Source organism: Poecilia formosa, unplaced genomic scaffold, assembly GCF_000485575.1.
Source record: "Poecilia formosa unplaced genomic scaffold, Poecilia_formosa-5.1.2 Scaffold1183, whole genome shotgun sequence".
Classification (NCBI taxonomy): domain Eukaryota; kingdom Metazoa; phylum Chordata; class Actinopteri; order Cyprinodontiformes; family Poeciliidae; genus Poecilia; species Poecilia formosa.
The window spans coordinates 1-9,330 of NW_006801122.1; the positions used below are offsets into that span (position 1 = coordinate 1).

The 9,330-nt window shown below is 40.6% G+C and overlaps 1 long non-coding RNA gene across 1 annotated transcript; it reads right to left on the minus strand.

The window, feature by feature from the left end:
* Window positions 1-1,577: 1,577 nt before the first annotated feature.
* On the minus strand, window positions 1,578-4,462 carry LOC103132643 (uncharacterized). The gene is made up of 2 exons (XR_475596.2): window positions 4,377-4,462; window positions 1,578-1,622 (listed from the first exon to the last, which is right to left on the minus strand). It is a non-coding gene; the product is annotated as an uncharacterized LOC103132643 (long non-coding RNA).
* Window positions 4,463-9,330: the final 4,868 nt, after the last annotated feature.

Below are 9,330 nucleotides of genomic sequence, written 5' to 3' on the forward strand. Positions count from 1 at the left end.
CTCTCAGCCTCGCACACTAGCTCCGGTTCCTTCCCCCTCAGAGAGGTGACATTCCACGTCCCAAGAGCCAGCTTCGGAAGCCGGGGATCAGACCGCCAGGGTCCCCTCCTTCGGATGCTGCCCATAGCACAATGCACCCGACCCCTTTGGCCCCTCCTACAGGTGGTGAGCCCGTTGGAAGGGGGACCCACGTCTTCTCTTCGGGCTGAGCCCGGCCGGGCTCCGTGGGTGCAAGCCCGGCCACCAGGCGCTCGCCATCGTGCCCCACCTCCAGGCCTGGCTCCAGAGGGGGGCCCCGGTGACCCGCGTCCGGGCGAGGGAAAACCGAGTCCAAAGTTTTTATTCGTCATAGGGGTCTTCAGGCTGCGCTTTGTCTGGTTCCTCACCAGACAAAGCGCAGACAAATGTCTCATAAAGTATTGCTTTATGAGACATTTATGAGACATTTCTACTAATAACTTAGGGGGTTATTAATCTAATAACCCCCTAAGTTCATTTTTTTGAGTGCACTGAAAATTGGCTGAGATGTATTTGTGAACAAGCTGAGCTCAAACACAAAGATTACTGATAGCGTCAGATTGTAGCCATGGTAACGAGACAATCAATGAAGATGATTCTGTACACTTTTACAAAGTAGCAATCCTAATTGAATCCTACATTTGATGAGGATTTAATTAGGATATTTTCTTCATTGTTTTGATTCTTAATAGTTCAATCATTTCTGAATTATAACGGTTGTAAAACGGACGTGATTTAGAATAAGTGGAAAAATGAGACAAAATCTGAAGGGCTTTGTTGATGGACTTCATCAAAAATAAATTCTAGAAAACTACTTGGACTTTCATCTGTTTTCTTCTTATTCATAGTACTGTTTGAAATATTAAATTGTTAAAAACACATTCCTCTTATCTGGTTTTAACCTAAATTGTCTGTCAGTTAGTCATGTGATATACCTGCTTTCAGTTGCTTTTGTTTCTTCATTGCTCTCTTTCTTAACATTTTTGTGGATCAGAAATATATTTGGTTAAAATGTCTTGAAACCAAGTAAAACTCTGTAGTCTCTTGTTTTTTTTGTTTTTTTTTGGTCTCAAAGCTTTCAGCAGATTAAACATAAGAACTGTGTGCTTATACAGGAAAGTCCTGAACAGTAGTTGAGTAAAAATGTAAGTTTTAAGAAACTTAGTCTTTATTGTGAACCATTAAGAAATCACTTTCAACATACTGTTCTAAGTGATATGAAGAAGTGTTATTCTTCATGTCATCAGCACTGTGGAAAGTAGGTTAGTTATGGAGATAATGCTTCTTTTCAACGTCAACAACGTCCTCTTACACAAAATTTGTCCACAGCTGTGAGCAGTTCAAATTTATTGGAGGATAAAAGAAAAAATAGTAAATAAAACTATACTATTTAAGTCAAATTATCAAAAAAGTATCAGGAGTATTGCTTTATGAGACATTTCTACATACTGTATTTATTTCTATAATATCCATCATAAAATCATTTCTTTACAGATGGCAGAATAAAAGGAAACTCAATTTGGTATCTGTATAAAATATACTGGAAAGTCAATACTTACTGAGTGCCCTGCATCTGGTCTTTCATTTCCTTGGCACCAGACATACTGTTGAATATATTCAAAATTCTAATGAAACAGACAGTTGTTTCATCACACACATTTGCAGAATTTATTAAAAATCTTGGGGAAACATCAGATTCAGCAGCAACAATACATTTTATGCTCATACAGAAGACATTCATTCTCATGATTCTCATAAATCATGAGAATTTATGTAGCACAGTCGAGTGTATGACAAGAAGAGCCACGGCAGTTCTGGAGTAAAAAGGCATTCTGAGTGAGTCTATATTTTCTTACAGATATAAATCTATCTATATATCTTGTATTTGTAGAAAATGAATTGGTGAATTGGTTCTCCTTGTGGTGGAGGGGTTTGAGTGTCCCAATGATCCTAGGAGCTATGCTGTCTGGGGCTTTATGCCCCTGGTAGGGCCACCCAAGGCAGACAGGTCCTAGGTGAGGAACCAGACAAAGCACAGCCTGAAGACCCTTATGATGGAAAATAACTTTGGATCCGGCGTTCCCTCGCCCGGACACGGGTCACCGGGGCCCCACCCGAGCCAGGCCTCAAGGTGGGGCACGATGGCGAGCGCCTGGTGGCCGGGCTTTTACCCATGGAGCCCGGCCGGGCTCAGCCCGAAGAGTAGAAGTGGGTCCCCCTTCCCATGGACTCACCACCTGTCGGAGGGGACAAAGGGGTCGGGTGCATTGTGCTACGGGCAGAGGCCGAGAGAGGGGACCCTGGCGGTCTGATCCTCGGCTGCAGAAGCTAGCGCTTGGGACATGGAACGTCACCTCTCTGGTGGGGAAGGAACCGGAGCTAGTGTGCGAGGCTGAGAGGTTCTGGTTAGAAATAGTCGGCCTCGCCTCGACGCATGGCTCTGGTTCTGGAACCAGTCTCCTTGAGAGGGGCTGGACGTACTTCCACTCTGGAGTTGCCCACGGTGAGAGGCGCCGAGCAGGAGTGGGCATACTTGTTGCCCCCCATCTTGGCGCCTGTATGTTGGGGTTTACCCCGGTGAACGAGAGGGTAGCCTCCCTCCGCCTACGGGTGGGGGGACGGGTTCTGACTGTTGTTTGTGCTTATGGGCTGAACAGCTGTTCAGATTACTCACCCTTCTTGGTACTGGAGAGTGCCCCTCCTGGGGACTCCCTTGTTCTACTAGGGGACTTCAACGCTCATGTGGGTAATGACCGTGAGACCTGGAGGGGCGTGGTTGGGAGGAACGCCCCCCCCCCGAACCGAACTCGAGTGGTATTCTGTTGTTGGACTTCTGTGCTCGTCACGGATTGTCCATCACGAACACCATGTTCAAGCATAAGGGTGTCTTGGCAACAGGACACCCTAGACCAGTTGATCTATGTTTCTTCCCTCATCTATGATCATGAGCTTTGGGTCATGACCGAAAGAACAAGGTGCCTCCCTGGTGAGGTGTTCCGGGCACGTCCCGCCGAGGCCCCGGGGAAGACCCAGGACACGCTGGACGGTCTATGTTTCTCAGCTGGCCTGGGAACGCCTTGGGATTCCCCCTGAGGAGCTGGAACAAGTGGGGAGAGGGAAGTCTGGGCCTCCCTTCTGAAGCTGCTGCCCCCGCGACCCGACCCCGGATGAAACGGAAGAAAATGGATGGCTGGATGGATGGATGGATGGATGGATGGATGGATGGATGGATGGATGGATGGATGGCTGGATGGAATTAGTGTCGGTTCGGGACACTTATTGTGATATTGTCTACAGGATAAGAGGACTAATGCCTCAGCATGATCTAGAGAAACTCATCCATGCGTTTATCTTTAGCCGTATTGATTACTGCAACAGCGTCTTCACAGGTCTGACTAATAAATCAATCTTCCAGCTGCAGCTGATCCAGAACGCTGCTGCTCATGTTCTCACTAAAACCAGGAAGATAGAGCACATAACACCAGTTTTAAAGTCCCTACACTGGCTCCCTGTAGCTCAAAGAATAGACTTTAAAATACTGTTGTTAGTTTATAAATCACTGGATGGTTTAGCACCACAGTATATTAAAGATCTGCTGTTGCTGTACCAACTTCCAGACCCCCTTGGTTCTGCTCTGCATTCCCAGAACCAAAACCAAACGAGGAGAAGCAGTATTCAGCTTCTAGGCACCACAAATCTGGAACAAACTTCCAGAAACCTGTAAAACAGCTGAAACACTGACTTCCTTTAAATCTTGACTAAAAACCCACCTGTTTAGAGTTGCATTGGAAACATAATCAATTACGAATTTCATGATGGCACTTGACTTTATGTAATGTTTTGATTGTTGATTCTGTGTTGCATACATTTTTTTGTGCTTTTTATGATGTAAAGCACTTTGAAATGACTTGCTGCTGAAATGTGCTATACAAATAAAATCTGACTGATTGTATTAAAAAAGCATTTTATATGTGTCTTGACATCTGATCCCAAGTAGTTTTTCTTCCTAAAAGTATGAACTTTTAGGAACTGAAATCATCCACTCAAGGCAACATGATGCTTTGTCCAATTTAGGGATAGATTTTTAAAAATCTCTAGTACCTTATGTGTGATAAGGTACTATCTCAACAAGCACCTTATCTCAACACGTTCAGGACCTATATTTTGTTATTGTATCTCTTTCACTAAAATAGGTTTGTATTGTAATCTAATGTATTTCTGCCAGATAAAGGTATGTTTTCTGTTTCTTAAAAATAATTATTACAAAAATATGCAATGATACAACAAATCTGAAAAATATATTTCATTGTTGGTTTTTTGTCCAGTTTTCATTCTACTTTAGATTTACAATGTCTTACCTTATGAATTTGACTTCTAAGTATCCACACGCTGCCTGTTTGATTTCTCTTGCCTCTTCTCAGGTGCTGTCAGTCTGACTTTGCTCAAGAAGTAACTTAAATGAAAAACTGGCTCTGAGACATCAAGCATAATCCTTACAGAACAGGTTTCACAGCTTTTGCCTCCAGTCCCAGGTACATTATTCACCACATAAAATATCTCTGGTGAGATAGTTAGATTTAGATTAGGTTTTGAGTGGGTTGAAATAATTAATTTTCATTCAGTGGAACAATGAACTGAGCATACCCAATTTTTCATCCAGGTTCAAACAAAACAGAGGATTTTGAAAAATACAATAGGTTCATAGAAGAAATAAAGGATCTTAGTGGTGTCAGTGACAATGGGAACATTCGAGGTCTGATTTCCTCAGACTGAGAGAGTGGCTCCAGCAGATTGGCTCTCAGATCCCAGGGACATCTCTTCTAAGGAGCACAGTTCCTAGATTAGCCAAGATTCTGTGCAGAAGCCTCACATTAGAACCCCTTAGGCCTTTGAGAATGCCCAAGTGATTACAGATAAACTTCCACTAGGGTATGTTGCTGGGTTAGTCTTTAATAACTCCCACCAGGGAAAAATGTTTACTCCCTAACTTCCCAAAACTTTGACTAAAAACAGACATTTGTGCGTGTATCCAAGAGGCAAGGCACAAGTATGCAAGATCCAGCTTCATGTGTTATAGTTGTCATTTTTAAAGCAGGATGTTATAAGTTAACTTATTTGCAGAACTTTAAAACTATATATTTGTATTAGTCATCTAAAGAGTGTTCCTCTCCTGATGTTATTGTTGAATGAGAATAAGCTAAAGGATTTTAACTGTAAAGTGCTCCAAAATCTGTTTAAAACAGGAAGAACTAACACAAATACACACATATATGTAGAGAGATAAACACGTTAAGTCTGCCATTATTGCTCTTTTACTCTTTCATAGCAAAAGTATCACCTTTTCTAGTTTTCCAGATTTAACTGAAGAGAGATGAGATCAATATCTTTGTTGTTTGTTTCATTGGCTCTAGTGGCCTTTGTTGTGGTCAGACAGGAGAGTGGGTAATGCAAGAGGGGGAAGACATGTGGTAAAGGCCATCAGACCAGGACTCGAACCTGTGACAGCAGTGTCAAGGACTACGGTCTCCATACATTGATTGTGCTTTACCCCTACACCACTGCAGCACCTTTTTTTTCAATTATTTTTCATGATGCAATTTAATCAAGACACTGTAATGTATTTAAAAGGGAGAAATAGATGTGACAGCTGGAGATAGGCACTAGCACACCTCCTGACCCCAATAGGAAAAGGATGTAAGAAGATGGATGGATGGATGGATGGATGGATGGATGGATGGATGGATGGATGGATGGATGGATGGATGGATGGATGTTAAATTTTCAGTTGCCAGTATTCTCAGCATATATTCAACATGTTTGTCTTGAAATTGTAGCTCCATGTCTGAAGGAAAAGACTTCAGACTGAAACATTTATGATCACAGTTGCTAGCTGCTAGAACAAAAGGGCATGCCAGAAAAATATGAAGGTGTGACGTGAATTTAACTTGTTTGTTTTATGGCCATCTAATCAGGTTTGTCTACTATCTAACTGCCTTCCACAGAATAGTTCCTCAGAAATTTCCGCATTTCTTTAGAAGAACCATTTCTCTAGAAATGATCAAGACGACACAGACATTTAAAGACAATAGTGATGCTGTTGTCTTGTTGAAGAAGAATTTCCAGATGAACAAACTATTCATTTCGCCATTGGGACACGCTGGAGGGACTATGTCTCTTCTCAGCTGGCCTGGGAACGCCTTGGGGTTCCCCCGGAGGAGCTAGAAGAAGTGGCTGGGGAGAAGAAAGTCTGGGCCTCCCTTCTGAAGCTGCTGCCCCTGCAAACTGACCCCGGATGAAGTGGAAGAAAATGGATGGATGGATGGATGGATGGATGGATGGATGGATGGATGGATGGATCTTTAGCTTAACATTCTAAGTTGTTTATCTCAAAGGTTTAGTCTCTAAACAAAATTTTTTTCTTTATCAGTCAGTTGTTGTTCCTGAATAATCAATAATGAGCTAAAAGTACTATATATTTTCTAAAAAAATAAATAATAATAGTCGTAATCATGAGTACCATAATCAGAAATTGTGCTCATGAGAGCTTCATCATGGTACAATGTTAACTATGTAACTACTGCACTGCCTTTACACTGTACCTCATGTGAAACCATAAATAAATTTTGGAAAAATAATAATGAGAGCTTCATCATGCAATCTGCTCTGCTTGTTAGATTCTTTTTGGTTTGTCTGAATTTCATCAAGTGGGCTGCACAGGGACACAATTTTTAGTCTTGTGGCAAAAAAAAATCAGCTGCAACCCTGAAAGTATTAAGTTGGTGTGAAAAATAGAGATATATTTAAGAAAGCAATATTTCTTATGTGCTTCTCATTGAATACAAAATGCTCACAGACTTCGGCCACAGACTTTCCAAGCTCTTTAAAATGAAGAAAGAGTGACATCTTGTGGTCTTTTGAAAAAATGGGAATTAGAGAATGCACACAAACTTTCGTTTCCACTTTTCAGAATAAAGTTAAACAGATACTGGTTTAACAAAAAGATTCAACATGCTTAATTGTAGAAAAAGGTTTCATTCTGCTATATGGTTTACTGAATCATCTTCAAAACTGATAATTTCTTGTGTTTAATAAAATCAGGATGCTATTTTTTTCCACCATGTTGAAACCAGATTTGTTGCATTTTTTTGCATGGAACACTAAGCACATCTTCACTGTGCAGAGCCAAAGCCTGCCACCATCATTAATGAGTCACACATTCCTGAAACAAGTCAAATATGTCCTGGTGTTAAGAAAAAGTAAAAGAGAGAAAAACTCAGAGTGTGCTGGTGTGCTGTTGTTTTCTTCTTGTCAACTCTACTGATGTAGCCAGGCCTTTAGAAGAGAGAGGTCATAATGGGGGGCTGGTAAGATCTTTCACCCATTTTTTTTTAATGTTTAAAACTTTAGAATAAGATTTTTGTGACATTGTGACTAATTGCATTGCTGAAAAACTAACACATAATCAGACTATCGGTTCAGCCTCTGTGTGACAATAGGAATTACTGGATCATAACACCCAAATGATAAGTTATATTTTAACTCATAAGAAGTTATATATTATATCAAATCGATCATATTTAACGCATATCTGAAAGGTTATTTTAATAGCGCCACTCACTGGTTCACATCTAAATTGTGACATATGTCACATTGGGCATATACTGTTTTGTAATATATTTTCACATTACGAAATTAATTCCCTAATAATTTTTTTGCTTATTGACATAAAATTAACTTTTTATTTGCAAGTTCTTAACATGTATGATATGCTTCTGGATAAGATTTTTTTTCATCTTCAGTTTTACAACCTCCAGTGTTTTTTTACTGAGTGTTTCTATAAAGTACTCAATGATTGTGAGCTTAAATGGAGCTGGGTATAAGAATTTATCAGCAATAACTTTGTAACTGTGGTTAAATTCAAAAGGCTTATAAAGCTGCACCACATCATCACCTTCAATCCCAGGTGATATCTTCTTCAAACTGCCTCCATAAAGAACATAAAAATCAAGGAGAAGTCCAAACGATGAGTAGCAGGACGAGATTTCGAATCTCCAAAGGTGGGAATAGCTTACAGAAAAAGTGTCAAGTCGCCAAATTTACAAGATAAACTGACCAATAACATTTAGGCTTTGTGCGCACGGATTCACACAGACTCGCTACGCACAAGATGTTTTGACACAATATATCTTTTTTTCTCCTAAATGTTGTTAATAGTAAAGAGGGTTAGATAAAAAAAAACAAAATTATTCTTTTCTGTTTTACTTAAAGGAAAATCTCAAGGTACACACAGTGCATACAGCCATACAGCTGCGGGCGCCCCTGTGCTCATCTACTTATTACAAGTCCAAAATATCCACAATACAATTATGCCGAGGATAGACAGATATGACAAAAATCACGACTGGTCAAATATTTGGAACATTAAAAAAATAATAGATAAAATAGATGTCAAATATCCACCAGCAATGCCAATTTAGAGCAGCAGGACAACCTAATAGTTCCAGCGCATCACAATGTTACGGCACAGCATGGCGATCTGGATGCTGTGGGTGTAAAACCAGAAGGCAGCGCAGATTATATTTGCTGCATGTTCCACAAGTTGTGCGGGAAAGAGATTATCTGAGTAGAACAGATGACCAGCCAGACTGCTAACAATATTTTTGCATTGAAAACAAAATGAAAAGCACCATGAATAAACTTTAATGTGCTTGTTATTTAGCAGACAAAATGAATGTCAACAGCCAACAGAGACCTGAAAACCATCAGTAGGCATTGATATTTATGGCTGATGGCTGATTGGCTTTTGGAAGAGCAAAGAGGAAAAAAAAATAATGCAATTATTTTTCAACCAGAGCCAAAATGATCTGCTCTGAGCAAAGTGTGGGTGAGTATTTGGTATGGACCCATAAACGGACATGGGCCCAATGTCCTTTTATTTATTTATTTCATCCCAATGCCATTAGAAAGAAAACATCATCACAGTTCTATAAATGGTGACAAATACAGAAATCTCATTTCATTTTTAGGCAGAATTGGTTCAGACCTGGACCGGATCAGAGTCAAAGTCTGTTTTCAAACATCAGAGCGGTTCCTGATCCCAACCCGACCCGAAGCTGCCACATGTGCATAAACCTTTAGTTGACCGTTATGATCTGGAGCCTTTTGGTCCAGATCTCAGTGCTGTATGTTTTATCTGTACCTCTGTCTGCATATAAACACACAGAGAAGTCAATCACAGATTGTCAGAGTTGTGTGGAGTCTGTGTAAATGTCTGGCAGAACCAGCGGATGGGCAGAGCAGGCCCATAAAGAA